The sequence below is a fragment of the Centrocercus urophasianus genome, unplaced genomic scaffold, assembly GCF_019232065.1.
Source record: "Centrocercus urophasianus isolate 14NV4802_14NV808 unplaced genomic scaffold, USGS_Curo_1.0 seq_17, whole genome shotgun sequence".
Taxonomy (NCBI): domain Eukaryota; kingdom Metazoa; phylum Chordata; class Aves; order Galliformes; family Phasianidae; genus Centrocercus; species Centrocercus urophasianus.
In genome coordinates this window covers 31,996,699-32,011,707 of record NW_024884722.1, presented here as the reverse complement: position 1 = coordinate 32,011,707, position 15,009 = coordinate 31,996,699, and the positions used below count along the sequence as shown (strand labels likewise).

General features: G+C 40.1%; 1 long non-coding RNA gene across 1 annotated transcript; it reads left to right on the top strand.

The window, feature by feature from the left end:
* Window positions 1-612: 612 nt before the first annotated feature.
* Window positions 613-9,744, top strand: LOC122160404. Its single transcript, XR_006168806.1, has 3 exons — window positions 613-752; window positions 1,023-1,080; window positions 9,102-9,744. It is a non-coding gene; the product is annotated as an uncharacterized LOC122160404 (long non-coding RNA).
* Window positions 9,745-15,009: the final 5,265 nt, after the last annotated feature.

Here is a 15,009-nt window from a genome sequence, read left to right as displayed (position 1 = left end):
AGTTTCCCAGAACAGGCTTACAGGGTCTGACAACAAAGTTCAATTCAGCACAGCTGAAATAAGAGGGAAAGTGCACAGGACTGGCTCTGCAGGTTATCAGGGACTAACCATGTGGCTCTTCACTTGCCCTTCAAACATTTCTGTATTCATTTTGCAAGTTTGAGATGAATTTAATTAATGCTTACAGAAAGCATAGACCATGCATGACATCTAACTGTTAAGAATCTGAGACTCCCTTTGCAAGTGAAAGTGCTGTTGCTTTTTAAATTTGAAATAGATCTAGAATTGTCCATCTAATCAGTGCTAACAAAAATAAATCAACAGTGACAATGTGAAACAAGAGTGGTTTCAGACAGTATGGCTCCATAGGGTTCTGTATCCTGTGCACAGCTGACACAGAGGGCTGAGCCCCTCTGAAATGCAGTATATGTTTATGAAAGAGTGGTCCCCGCAGATGCTCAGCTGACATTGAATTCAGTGTCTGTGGTTTCTGACTCATTTGCAGAGAAAAGAGAAATAGAGAATCCTATTTTCTCTCCTCTTTCAGAGTGGCAATTGCTATTTGCAGTGGAAATGTGGATTTACATTTGCTGCAGCAATGCATTGCTCGTGCCCTGACCCTTGAGAGCAGAGTGTGCAGATTTTCCCTGGTGATTTCTGACTGCCCAGCAGATGTTTCAAAGCTACTGGAAGTTTTGGCTCGGGAAGAAGCAAGGTAACTCAGACTGATAACAGTGAAATGGAGCACAAAGGTGAATAAAGACTTGGTCGTGTTTGTAAATGTACTCTGGAGGCAAGAGTATAGGTTACTAATTAATCTGTGTTTTCTGTGTTACATTTCAGAAAAAGTATTTTTTCTTTATTTTTATTCCTATGTAAAATAACCTCTGGAGCATGGAACAAGTGCCTAACACAGAAAACTGCACAGATAGTTGCTGTCCAAACACAAAAATAATTTTATAATAACAAAAGTTTGCTGTAATCTGTAATTTATCACTTGTTTTATCCCTTATTTCATCTAGAGTTTTGGATATCAGACAAGAACGCACATTTGTGACATCGGAGCTCTTCAATGTTGAGGTAAGATGATGTGCAACTCCAGGACCTCTCACAGTGCTGACATCCCCCTATTTATTCTGATATCTAGATACCAGAGGAGTCCAATAGAGTGTGCACAATGACTTTCAGAGCAGTGTAATGGATAATGTCACCTGCATTATACAGCATCTTGCCTCACCAAACGCTCAGCATACACACACGTACTACCAGACCTGTTTTACCTGCTATTGCAACACAGCCAGTGAAATACTCAATGCAAACCTTCATTACTTAAATAGTTTTGTGCCGGAAGTGATGAGCAAGCTGCAGCACACATCTAGAACAGGAAGAGCCAGCTGTGTAGTCTGGCTGTAATTACCAAAGATCAGCTTGCCATGCAGCAACATGGAGAGCACCCTTACCCTTAAGGAATCCATGTTTTCAACCAGGGCATCAGTTTTGTACCTTAACCTCAAAGAGCACAGAATGGAGTATTTGCTGAGTATTTGATATGATAATGGGGAGGAGGTGTTATCAATTAATGACATCTCTTGAAAGGATTGTTCACCTCATGACATATCTCTTATTTCAACTGGTTGAGCAAACCAACCAAAGGTGTGGTTCCACTGGTTTCACGCTGCCAACCAAGGCTAATCTGACTTAGTTTGTGAAATCATGGGTGGAAGTTTGGAAACTTTGCTAACCTGGCTTATAATGGAATTCAGTAATGCTGTTTGATAAGAAAATTCTTCCATTTTCACTTTTAAATCTAAAATAATCAAATTTCCCAGCTAGAGGAAGGATGTGATGAGTCCTGCATTGGATATGAATTCATCTGAGTGTCAAAACCTGCTCAGTATTTTCAGCTATGGATGTAAAGAATAAACTGAATAAATAAGATCCACTCACAGATAAAAGGAGTAGGTTGACAAAGGAATATAGAAAAAAAAAGAATAGATGATTATAGTGAAGGACTTCAATGAAGCTATGACCAGTTTTCTGAGGTGTCTGAGGCTAACTGCATTATTTTGTGTTGTGCCACTAAGATAGGCCAGATCCCTGGTTGGTGTAATGTGACATTGCATGGGGTAGAAAAATCCCTATGACTCCTTTCTGCTTTTATCAGAATCCGCAGTAAATACAGTCTGTGAATGAGAAATGAGAAATGAAAAAATGCAGTGTTTTTGTCTGCATTTCAAACATGGTGTGTTTTCACTGACTTTCCACTTCAAGCATCTGATGGTGCTGTATTGCAAGAAGGTTAGAGGGAGGAACTCATGTCCCTGAATAATTTAATTGGATTTTGGATTTGCATGATGGCTCTTAACCAGTCTGGGGGAGGCTATTGGGTAATGAGATATGAAGTACAAAGTACTCATCCAGATATATAGAGCTCCATGGCTGTGCAGGTAGTTCTGTCTGGTGAGACCTAATGAATGGCAGACCTTTAATTGGAAAACTAAAACAAGGGTGATTGGGAAAGATGGAATATTTAATCTACCTTTAACCATTTAAATGCATTTGCTCTAAGCTGAAATGGAAGAATGCACATATTTTCATAGTAAAGCTAACTCATGTAGGGGAAGTTTTGCTTGTTTCTTTTACTGCTTGTAAGAACCAAAGCCCTGTACCAGCAATGCTTTTTGAGCACTGGCTTCTAAAGCAGACCCACACAGAATTTTGAATCATTTTGGTCAGTATAAATAATAAAAAAAAAAAATTAAATTAAGTATTTGCATTTACATGTGCATTTAAATCTGGATCAGAAATGAAAATCATTGTGTGTTGGACTAGTGCTATTAATAAGAAAGGCTTAATAGTTACATCTACTCTACCTTTAATGCACACCTTCAACTGTGGATATAGATTGTGTTTGACAGAGCAGTGTAGAAGTGTAGTGGCTTATGTGAAACACTAAATCAATCCTGTCTGGATTGTCATCTCTGTGTGCAGTCATCCTTACGGGTTTATCCCTTCATTTCCAAAGGAAGGAAACTTGGCCTCAAACTCAGGGATGTTTCTGGAAATATGCCTTGATGGGTGGGTGTTTATTCACCTGGTGCGGGCTGTGGGAGGATCCGTGCTTGAAGTAGTCATGACTTTCTAAAAGGAAGCTTTGTGTTCAAACTACATTTTTTTTTGCTTTTGGAATATTTCACTAGCAAAAATAAGAGATATTAAAAAAAATTTTTAAAATAAAAAAAGAAGGAGGAAGATGAAACAAGGAGAAACAAATCTTTCCATGTCTGATTTATGGTCACACCAGAGTTCAGCCAATGCTTAACGAAGTGCTGTGAGCAATGAGATTGGCAGGTCGCATTCCTTGGAAGACCATGGGATTTTCTTTTGGATACAGACTCGTTCCATCCCTATTTGATATTTTCTTACCCTGTGTCTTATGCTAGATTTCTGTCCTGCAGAGGACTATACCCTAATTTACCTGAGCAGATAGAAAATGGCTTCCAAGGTCCCAACATTGAAACAGACAAGAAGCTCTCAGCAAATCTACAAATAAATTCTGTAGGCTTTTACAACTATTGAAGCAATTTAGATGGCCAGGAATATGGAAGCACTAACACAGATGAGAGCTAAGGAATAGAGTCATCTAACATCACCAGCTAACCGAAAGTAGAGATTTAATGGTTTACCCAGTTGTTGGAAGGAAAGGAAAGGAAATCACAGCTTGCCTTTGTTAAACCAATCTTTATTAGTAATGTTTCTCACATCCCGTGTGGGAAAATACATTGTTTAAATAAATGCTTCCATCTGTAAACCACTTCATAGCTGTAACATCTCATACTATCACTAACTTAGGAGTCAATGAGCAAAATTTATAAGTGACTTGGTAAGCTGAGATACACTTTTGTTATGAAACCATGCAAGGCTCTGCTATAGATTACCAGTTGACTTGCTTAATGAGTGTCTCATATTTGAGCTCAGGCAACACATCTGAAAAAAAAAAAATGTGTTAAGCTCATCACGTTTCTAGGAAAGTCTTCTCCTCACCACTGTGACCAGCATGTGTGCAGGAGAACTTCTGGAATGGAGCAGCAAGAGCCTGCCAGGTTGTGAGGTGCTCCAGCAGCCTTGCAGAGAAGCAGCCACTGTGGAGCAATGCAGTTTTCCCTCTGCCCCCAGGCCTGCTTGAAGTTATGGGATTGTCTGGCCTCTTCCCAGCTCTGGTTTTAAATAACTTGGAAGAGACCAGTCATAAAAAGAACATCCATCACATCTTCCTCTGACTGCAACAATATATGAATTCATAACTCAAATGTTGCTTTTTCTTTATGATAATATTACACATTTTCCCAGTGGTGCTCCATTTCCTGGCTCAGTTTGTGCAGTGTAATATCTGCTGTATGCATAGTTTATTCCCCTCAGGCCAGAAGTCATTTAATTATTTTGGTCTGTTCAGATCAATTTGAGTAAATCCCTTTGGGCCAACCTGCATTCTGCAAAAGAGCAGAAAGAGCACGTTGGATTGGAGTCCCTAGATGCCAACATATTCCATGTTATTGGCCTTCTGAGAGAGTATAGCCGAGCACGCTGCTATTCAGCTATGAGAAGGATGCCATAGAGCATTTCCTGCATGACCTTGGGCAAGTCAGACAATAAGTTTCCTCTGAGGCCCTCCAGAAGTATACAGCCATTTTGTTTAATGGCATTCCACAGCACAATGCGTTAGAGAATATCTTACTGTGATTTTAAAAATTAGAAACTCAGTCTGAGGAAGCCAAGAGTAGACCTGCTTGACTATTATCCGGCTTGTTTAATGCTGAGACGACTTGTTGATGCTAGTGCTAGCAGGCCTGAGCACAAGTGTATGACAAAGGTAAGGGCTCAAGTTGCTCACCCCAGCTGTTACGCTTTCTCAAGCCTTACGTTGCACCAAGAAGAAGCTACTGGCAGCTGATGATTACTTCATAAATAGAAGTGCAGGGTGCACTTTCAATGTGCACTTTCAGTGTGCAGTCATCTCCAGTAGTTCATTGAATAATTCAGAAAATTACTCAGTTTTTGATGATCTTAATAGAAATAGAAATAATAGAAATAGCTTTATTTGTTATATAGAACTGAAACCAATGTAAGTAAGTGAAGTTATCATTTGCAGCTCCAGTGATTTGCCTACAAACAATTCGCATTTTCACTAAGAATGGTGTATCATGAATAATACATTACATGAATTGCCCAGGACTGCTACCTTAGATTAATGTGAATATCCTTTCTAGAATTCAAGCAATGGAATATGAAGTCAGTAAGTCAGGAACATGAAGAATTGCTTTAGCTGGCTGTGGTCTATCTTTGACTTGAGCACAGAAATGCACCAAACCCACATAATTTGACTCAGCATAGAATCACAGAACGGCCTGGGTTGAAAAGGGCCACAACGACCATCTGGTTCCAACCCCCTGCTATGTGCAGGGTCACCAACCACCAGACCAGGCTGCCCAGAGCCACATCCAGCCTGGCCTTGAATGCCTCCAGGGATGGGGCATCCACAACCTCCTTGGGCAACCTGTTCCACTGCCTCGCCACCATCAGAGTGAAAAACTTCCTCCTTTACATCCAACCTAAACCTCCCATGTCTCAGTTTAAAACCATTCCTCCTTGTCCTATCACTATTCACCCTCACCAACAGTCAACAATGCTGCTCACATTTCCTCTATTCCACAGTGTTGTCTCACTGTGGCTACTCTACCTCCACACACAACATGCAGATATCAGGCATTCAGGAGTTGATGGGCACCCCAAAATAATTTTGAACATTGTGGAAAATCTGATCTACAAGGCAGAGTGCCCACATGCCCACATGAAGGACGGGAGTTCAGTTACGCAGAGCAGAATTTCGCAAATTTCTTCCTTCTGCAAAGTTACAAACTTTACTGTATTTGTGAATTAATTCAAATTAATTTGTATTTTAATTTTTTTATATGCTTGGTGTTGTGCAGAGTAATAACTATTGATCAGTCTTTACCTTTTCCTCCTCTTTGGCTCACCACCTCAATTATTTCTAATTATCTTCTCTAATTGTTAAATTAAACACACAAGACTGCAATAGTCAGTGAAGACCCCTCTGTCTTCCATTATTTGTAGGCTTTCTGTAAGAAAAACCAGGCTAGCTAAATCCTTAGGCTGGAATCAATCTTTACATTACCTGCCACAGAGTAGAACTCTAATTGCAGTAAAGGATCCATCTAGATGGTTAAGTCTTTACTTTTAACAGCCTTTTTATTTTTTAGTTCAGCAGAAGTGCAATCTGCTAGGAGAGAAATCCATAAAATGAACTGGGTTATTCTTTTTAATACACAAAAGAAAGTTCCTACACAAGTATGGTCCTGCAGTCACTGAGAGCTCTGCTGGATCAAAAGCCTATGTCTGCTACTTACATTTATGAAATGAATTTCAAGTTACAGTAGTTCAAACAAGTTTTCCTTAGTTGTTGTGGATTATCTTGCCTGTAGTATAAGAAACATCAGGCAGTAGATTAAATACATTTTGCAGCACTTACTCATAGCTCATCAGTAGGTTGGTAACCTCCTAGCAGCACCTAGGTTAGTACATACCCTAGAATAATGAGAGGATTCCTCTCACACCTACCCACTAGTATGAGGATTGCCCTGTTGGGCATTCATATAAATTATCCTTCCCAGGTTAAGTGAAGAGCAAGGAGCTCTGTGAATATAAAATTCCAGTGTAAATTGGCGTAATCCACACAGGAAAAGCAAATTTCCATACTCCACATACTTGCCTTCTTTGTTGCTTAGCTCTGTAGCTGTTATAAAGTGATCAGCTCTTTGCTTCTGTTGTGAACAGATGTCCTCTCTTCCTTTATTAGGCATGTGTAAAAGGTCAGATGAATACCTGGAGTTGTTTGGTAGTGGTCTTACATTTACAATAGACTACACCAACTTTGATAGCCATTACCATTTGTTGGATGCTGCTCATAAACAGAACAAAAAGACATTATTTATCCAAAATATTTATAAGAAGTCTGGTTCCAGTCTTTCCAACTCATTCTGATTTCAGTCAATAGCAGAAAATAAGACAGAGAGGAGGAGAATTAACATGATAAGGCAACATTTTTCCCATGTTTTTCCCAGGGCAGAGCAACTGTCTTCTGCAAAATAATCAGAGCCAAACCTCACAAGTTCATAGTGGTTCCTAGCACAACAGTTGATTTGCTCAGGACAAAACAAGCAGGATGGCTGAGATAGGAGGTTGTTTTTATTATTATTATTATTTACGGTGTTCTTAAAGATATGGTTGCAAAGCTTTAGGAATTCTATGTGAAACATGGAGTGTATAATGTTGGAACTTCAGTGCCAAGATATCCTTTAGATCCTTGTTCAAGTCATAGTGTTCTCTCCTCTTCCCACATTATTAATCCTGTCCTCAGTGATTGTCCTTTTCTTTGGATGAAATCCCACTTTTTTCAGTGGAGAGAGAAATTAGAATCATTTTTGTTCCAAAGAATCACACACACGCACACAAAAGAATAGAACTATGTTCAGAAAAAGAAGCAAAGAATTACAGAAACACTATGGTTTATTTCATGCTAGATCTTTTAGACTGAATTTCCCAATTAGCTGAGCTCACAGCTGTTTCTCTATCAATAGTCCTCCTAATGGTTTATTGATTGTTATTTTAAACTCATTCCAGGAAACATGAATTCACGAATTTCCTATTTAGAAGTGTTGTCATAAACACATGTGAGTTGAGACAATTTTATGTGTTGCCTTATTGCTTTTGTAAAGGATACAGTTGTGACAGGAAGATTACACATGGCATCTGCCTCTAAGAGTCTGCCTTGAAATTACCATGACTAGTGCTGCTCCTGTTCTCTGTAGATTGGCCTTGCTGTTGTCACACCGTGACTCATCCTGCATCCCTTCCTTGCTAGGTTTCCATTATTCTGAGGTCTTTTTCCATGTGGCACTTCTGGCATCAGTGATAATGGCAACAGGGTTAGAGGTGGCTTGAGTTATTCACCTAGTATGCTCATTCTGCACCTTCATGTTGATGCCTCACCTGTTTTATATTTTAGACTGATGCAATAGGAAAGCGAGCATTTAGAAAAAGATATCAAAAGGGCCAAAGAAGAATTGAAAACAATGGCATTGAAGTTACTGTTTTCAGAGGTTGTGTGACAGGATTGTCACTGTGGAGGAAAGAGAAGAAAAGGGACCTATCAATCACAGAATCACAGAATCACACAGAATCACAGAATTGTAGGAGTTCGAGTTCTAGTTTACCTGAGTTTAGTTTGACTTAATGGCAGAGCAACAGTGAACTAGAAGTGACGCAGTGAGCAAGCAAAGAAAATCAGAATGAAATCAGAGGCACTGGAACAGGTTGCCCAAGGAGGTTGTGGATGCCCCATCCCTGCAGGCATTCAAGGCCAGGCTGGATGTGGCTCTGGGCAGCCTGGTCTGCTGGTTGGTGACCCTGCACATAGCAGGGGTTTGGAACCAGGTGATCATTGTGGTCTTTTTCAACCCAGGCCATTCTATGGTTCTATGAAACAGTAACAAGATGTGTGATTAGAGGAAAACAGCCAAAATGCTGCAGGGATGGATAATCTGGGAATAAATTCAAGAGAGAAGATTAGGAGAATATAAGAGGTGTGAAAAACAAAGGTGCTGGAACAAATGTTGCCCAGAAATGTTGCAATAAGGGAAGCAAGCATCAGAAGTGGAGGAGGCAGCACCAGCATCAGATACCTGCTCCAGGGAATGGAGAAGTTGTTAATGGAGGCCTTAGGGAGACCAAGAGTACAAAAGTATTTGCCCAGGAGCCAGCAGAGGATCAGCCTTTCTTCTTCTAACTGGGAAGACAACAGAGTTAGACTACTGAAAGGTTTTGAAATCATACATGAGAACTTGAGTCCCAGAGTTTCTATAATGTCAGCTTTCTCACATGCATAGATAGGGAATGTAAAGTCCAGAGTTTCTATGTCAAACTGATCATTTTGCTTTCCCAAGTGCATTTTAGGACTTAGCTGGAAACGCCTTTGTCTGAGAATGCTGCCATGCCATCAGGAATGCTCCTAATTCCTTTTCCAGGTCACCTGCACCGTGGAGACCAGAGACAAGATCCACACAGCCCAGCTGCGGAACGCGCTGCTGGAACGCTACCCCACAGCCGCGTGGACAGAGCGATGACGAGCAGAGCACAGATGGGGCTGAGGCCCCAGGACAAGTATTTTGTGGAGCACTAATCTTGAGGCATTCAGAACAAATAGTACCTTTTGGGGCTGAACGCTTAGCAAATAGCTTCAGGATATTTATTTCCTGCTCAAAACGTAGCACGTGTCCTTGGAAATGAAGTTTAACTCGGAACTTTAGCTTAGCTAAAGGCCATTTAATAGTTTCTGCTAGTGTTGGAATTCTCAGCTGGCTCACTGTTTTTTAGTAGAACGTAGAATCCTATGGCATCCAGTGAATAAACAGGAGAAGGCATTTTTCTTGATATTTGAATGTAGACCATTGGGTTTTTGGATACTGATGCCACTATTAAAGCAATGTAGCTCCTTCTGCTGGGTTCTCCTATATCACTAGTACCATCCTTTCTATTTCCAAGCCAGAAGCTGAATCTGCTTCAGGGAGGACATAAGTGTGTGGGAGTGTGAATGTATTTAAGTTTGCATAAGAGCTCTGCTATCATGAAAAAATACTGTGCTAATAAAATGCAATATAAAGAAACTCTTGAAAGATAAAAGCCAATATTGTACTTTTTCCTTATTTATAAGGTTTCAGAACACTTTGCAAAAGTTTTAAAAAATGAAAACAGAAAAAATTCTGAATATAATTAGACCACATGTGCAGAAAACAAGTTCTCACCCCTGCTTTTGGAGTGTAAAAGCTAGCCATAAGATGGGAACGATTTATTATAAGAAGGCATCTCTCCACCCTTTTGAGTTTTCTAATTAGAATCCCACTTATCACTTTATTCTGCCTAAAGCAGACTTGATCCTTCTCACCTGACAGATTAAGTGCAACGTTAAGAGTGAAATATATTTAAAGACCACACGTTACTAAGGAAAGGCAGCTTAGGGAGCGAAGGAAGCCCAAGGCTTAGGCAAGTGGCTAATGCAATTAAGAAAGAAAACATTGACCTAAATACTGTTTTCATTGCTGGAGATGAAGACCTACTGATATGGTAACATAACGGGATGGCAAGAGATGTAAGAGAAATTCATTGGAATGCCTTTCTCCAAGTGTGTGTACAACGGCCACCTTTCTGCTCGTGTCTAAGGAATTACAAATTATTTGTCCTTTATTGTGGCTCATAAAGGAGTGGAAATGGGGCAGAGGCTGATGGATAAATAAAAGAAGTTCACTGCTTTGGTGTGTTTTTGGAAGGACCACGTTGACTTGTACATGTAACTAAGAAATTATTGATACTGCATTATGGTCCTTTTCAGCCCAGGCCATTCTATGATTCTATTTTCTTTGAGTTCTTGTTTGGCCACCAGAACGTGTTCTGTAAATTACAGCCTGTGAGAGAGACACTACTCCTTGTTTCCAATCACAAGAATTTAAGAAATTCGTATAGAAACACACGATGACAGAATACATATTGAGTACCGTTGTTATCACTGAAGCAGGTGATGGATCGCTTCACCAAAGAGCAGACTTGGGGAGGTAAAAACACTAGAAATGAGGGTCAAATTACCTTTTCATCTCCTTTGGGAAACCTCTCAGAAAATTATGAGGGTGTTTTAGGTATCTATACGAGAACAAATTTAGACTTTATAACCAAAGGTCTCAACAGTGGCTGACAGCTTTTGCTGTCTGAATTCTTGGTTTGTTGTCATGCATTGTCCTGGATTTTACTTTTCTAGAAACTCAGAATATTAGTGATTTCATTTTTAATCAGAGATAACTGCATTTAGACAATATTCACTTAATGGGATGAGTGAGGTAAGAGATTCAACAACAAAAACTGAGAATTGCTGCATGTTCTCAAAACTCTGCTTTGGAAAAAAAAATTGAAAGCATTATCTGTAAGTTATTTGATATGTCACATATGACATACACAGTTTGTTTGTTTGTTTTAGTATTAGGTATCACCATAAATTGTAACATATTCTTCAGTATAAATCTCCTTAAAATAATGATACCATTCTGTACTGCTGTTATGCAGGTCCATCTGGTTTCTTAGGTAAATCAGGTTTTAGAGGTACTCTGACAAATATTGCAAACTTAACTAAAGCAGGCCTTCTGTTGTAGAACGTAGCAAATTCTACTAGATAGAATGCATGTTCTTATTTCCAATGGAGGGGAATGCCTTGACCTGGTTAATTCTGTTGGAGCTAAGCTGCTTAATGCTGGGAGCAGCTCTGTGATGCAGGATTTGTTCCGGCCACAGCAGAACTTCTTCCAAGAACTGAAGCAAACAAGGTTTATCTTCTCTTGGAAATATCTCTTCTCCATTGGATTCCTACTTTCCTAAGCCAAGGCATCTTAGCTCTGCATCAACATGTAAAACTTTGCCAGTAATGTTCACAGAGCATCAGGAACCATTATCCCATGCATCCTCACAAGCTGTCCCTTGCATTCAACCTACTTTTGGAAGATCTGGGGACATGTTCCACGTTCTCATTCCAAAATGCAGTAAATGTATTTGACATGCTGCATCAAACTTTTGCTAGATCCAAAGGTAAGCATGTGCTTTAGAGATCAGAAAACAAAACATAAAGCTCCTGGAGGCTCCTGGATTGGGCTTAAATTACTGTCAGTCATTTATTTGATGGCCTTGGATTCTTCAGTCACCTTCTTTGCCATGAGTTTAACTGTAAATGAGTTGCCATGTATGGGATATTGAAGTTTGCAGGATTTATTCTACTACTGACCTTATCTTTCATATGCTCCTAACTTTTTTATACCAGTGGAGGGCAAATTCTGCTGAATATCACACATTCCTGGGCTGATGCATTTCTCTTCAGTCAAATGATGGCACTAAAAAATGTTGCCAGTGATTGGAAGCATCCTAACAAGAATCACAAGAATCACAAGAATCACAAGGTTGGAAACGACCTATAAGATCATCCAGTCCAACCGTCTCCTCATCACCATTGCCACCACTAGTACTAAACCACATCACGCAGCACGTCATCCAGACACGTCTTGAACACTGCCAGGGACGGTGACTCCACCACCTCCCTGGGCAGCCATTCCAGTGCCTGACTACTCTCTGAGAGAAGTTCTTCCTTATGTCCAACCTAAACCTCCTCTGATACAACTTGCGGCCATTGCCCCGTGTCCTGCTCGTTGCCTGGGAGAAGAGGCCAGATCCCTCTTCACCACAGCCTCCCTTCAGGAGGTTGTACAGTGCAATGAGGTCTCCCCTGAGCCTCCTCTTCTCCAGACTGAACAATCCCAGCTCCCTCAGCCGCTCCTCATAAGGTTTGTGCTCCAGACCCCTCACCAGTTTTGTTGCCCTTCTCTGAACACGCTCCAGGATCTCAACATCTTTCCTGTAGTGAGGGGCCCAAAACTGAACACAATATGAATGTTTTGAAGTAATTCAGTATTGTGCATAAATAATAAGATCCCTAAGCCCAACTCGCCCATGTCTCTTTAAAAAAGACCTGAGGGCAGGGCAGAGGTGAATCAAGCACACCTGAGTGCATCCACAGAAAGGATATGAGGGGCTTGCCCTGCCCATAGGAGGAAAAAGAGAGTTTGGGTGGTGTGTGTTTTCTTTTTTCTTTCTTTTTGTTTGTTTGTTTGTTTGTTTGTTTGTTTGTTGGCTGGCTAGTGTGAACGTTTAAAATCTTTTGAGCTCCTGGAAGTTGTGGAGGTGAGTGTTAGTTTTCCTGTTCTGTTTTTCTTATGATGTCTGGTCCTTGAGATGCCTGGAGTGTCTTTAAGGAGATTTTAACCTGTGTTGCTTTTTGAGTCAGTAAGTTGATGTCTCTGCCTATTTCCTCAAGAGGCACCTAAGAGGCTTTTCTTAAAGAGAAGTCTGTAAGAACTCCAATAAAAGATGCAGCTGTATTTCTTTCCCCTCTCCCTTCCTTGCCCGCAGTCATTCACATGCTGCAATTATGTTTGGTGTTGTAGGGGGCCTGCCAGGCTGATGGCCAACACTGAAGTAAATGCTCAGGGCTTTTTTTTTTCACCCCTTTATTAAAACACACCATGATGGTCTCTTGATTAGTTCATGCAGACACCAGTCTGAACAAACACTCTACTGACAAGGTGAACTGAATGTGTGGGCTTACGGCATGTGCCAAAGTATTTCATCGAGTCTTGAAATAAGCTGAGTTACCTACGCACAAAGAAAAACCTGCTGTTTACAACAGTAGTGTAATCAAGAAGTGTGAATGGATGTTCCCTTCTCATTACTTACACGTGAGGTATAAATACAGAAGGAATGTGTAACTTGATTTCTCTTTCATGAAAACATCTCTGTATTAGTTCTTTCTTTAAGAATCTTGAAAGTATGAAAGCCTTAAAATCAGTGAGTTAATGCTTTCTAGAACAGTGCACCTTTAAAATCTTCTGTATGTCTGTTGTCTGCCACCCCTTCCTCTCCAGAGCACACCACAGTGCCCATACGCAGCAGATGGCAACACTTTGAAGACCCTGATTATAGCAGACAAACTTCCTGCAGACTCTACAACAGGTTGCTTCCCCAGTTGCAACAGGGCTACATTGCCATTTGGGAAACCAGCTATCCATTCCTAGGCAAATTAAATGCGTTTAACAACCAACCACTTAGTGATTTACAAAGTTGCCTCCCATTGTCTTTAGAAGAATCTAGGTCAGAGTGAAAGAGAAGCAAACCAAGACAACATGATATGATTTTGAGGCTTCTTTTCATAACTTCCTTGCAAAAACGACCTATGACCCCAAAGACTTGAGAAAAAGTTCTTGTAAACAAATAGGAAGCATCTCATTGTCTTCTTGGATTTAAGAAAGTTTCTGAGCTGGTTCCCTGTGCTCATGTTGCATTTCCTGACCTAGACTCATCAACAGAATGAGATTCTGAGCAGTGATTTCTTAAGTATACTGACCCAGAGGTGACTCTGTTTCAACAAGTATATTGCACTCATGTCCATCCGCTTCCATGAATGATGCTTTGAAGACGAAAAAAGAATCTGGGTAGTTTCTTGGAATTGCATTCTGAGCTTAAGTTACTAAGCAAACCCAGCGTAAGACCATTGTTAGAAGTGATGGTAGTTACTATTTGTATGTAAGATTTTTTTTTAACATGCAAGTAAAATAAATAACTCATTTTAGCAAATGCCTACAAAGCAGGTACTTTTCTTTCTTTCTTCATATTATTAGCATAAGTATGCATGTCTTCACACACTGGTTTTCACAGGGGGATTTTTCTTCTTATGGTTTCAATTTGAAATGGATGGTTCAACTCCATTTACTTCTATTCAGCAGTATTATCCGTCTGCTTGGCAGAAATAGCCATCCTGAAAACCTTTCATAATGTCAGCCTAGCTTTCTTGGTGGTTTACCCTTTTATTTTTAGTGATGCTCTTTAACTGTAAAAGCCTTTCTGTAAGCTTCATATGGTTTTCCTTTTGGTAGGAAGTAACACTTTTTGAGACTCTACAGCAAAGCACTAACATCTGCAAGTCTGGAGGGCTGGATGTGTTGACTGCAGATGTGGCAGTCTGAACTCTGTGCTGCTGTTAAGAAAATAAGGATAGATTTCATAGTTTTCTTTGCTTTCCCCACTTTTTTTTTTTTAATAGAGAGAGTATTTTGATTGCAGTGGAAAAAACTATTCTAGATGATCAAGAGTGATACTTCATCAGGATAGCCTGGAGAAATGCTTCTCTCTGGTCATCAGCTGATGCTGTTTTTTGCTAAAAATCTGTTCCAGCTTGGAAATAGCTTGCAATTAAGGCAGCTGTCTATTGACTGCCTATTTTATAGCTTGTCTTGCATTGAGAAATGTTTTCCTGCTCTAACTCTAAAAGGAAGCTCTTCTAATTGAGTGGAG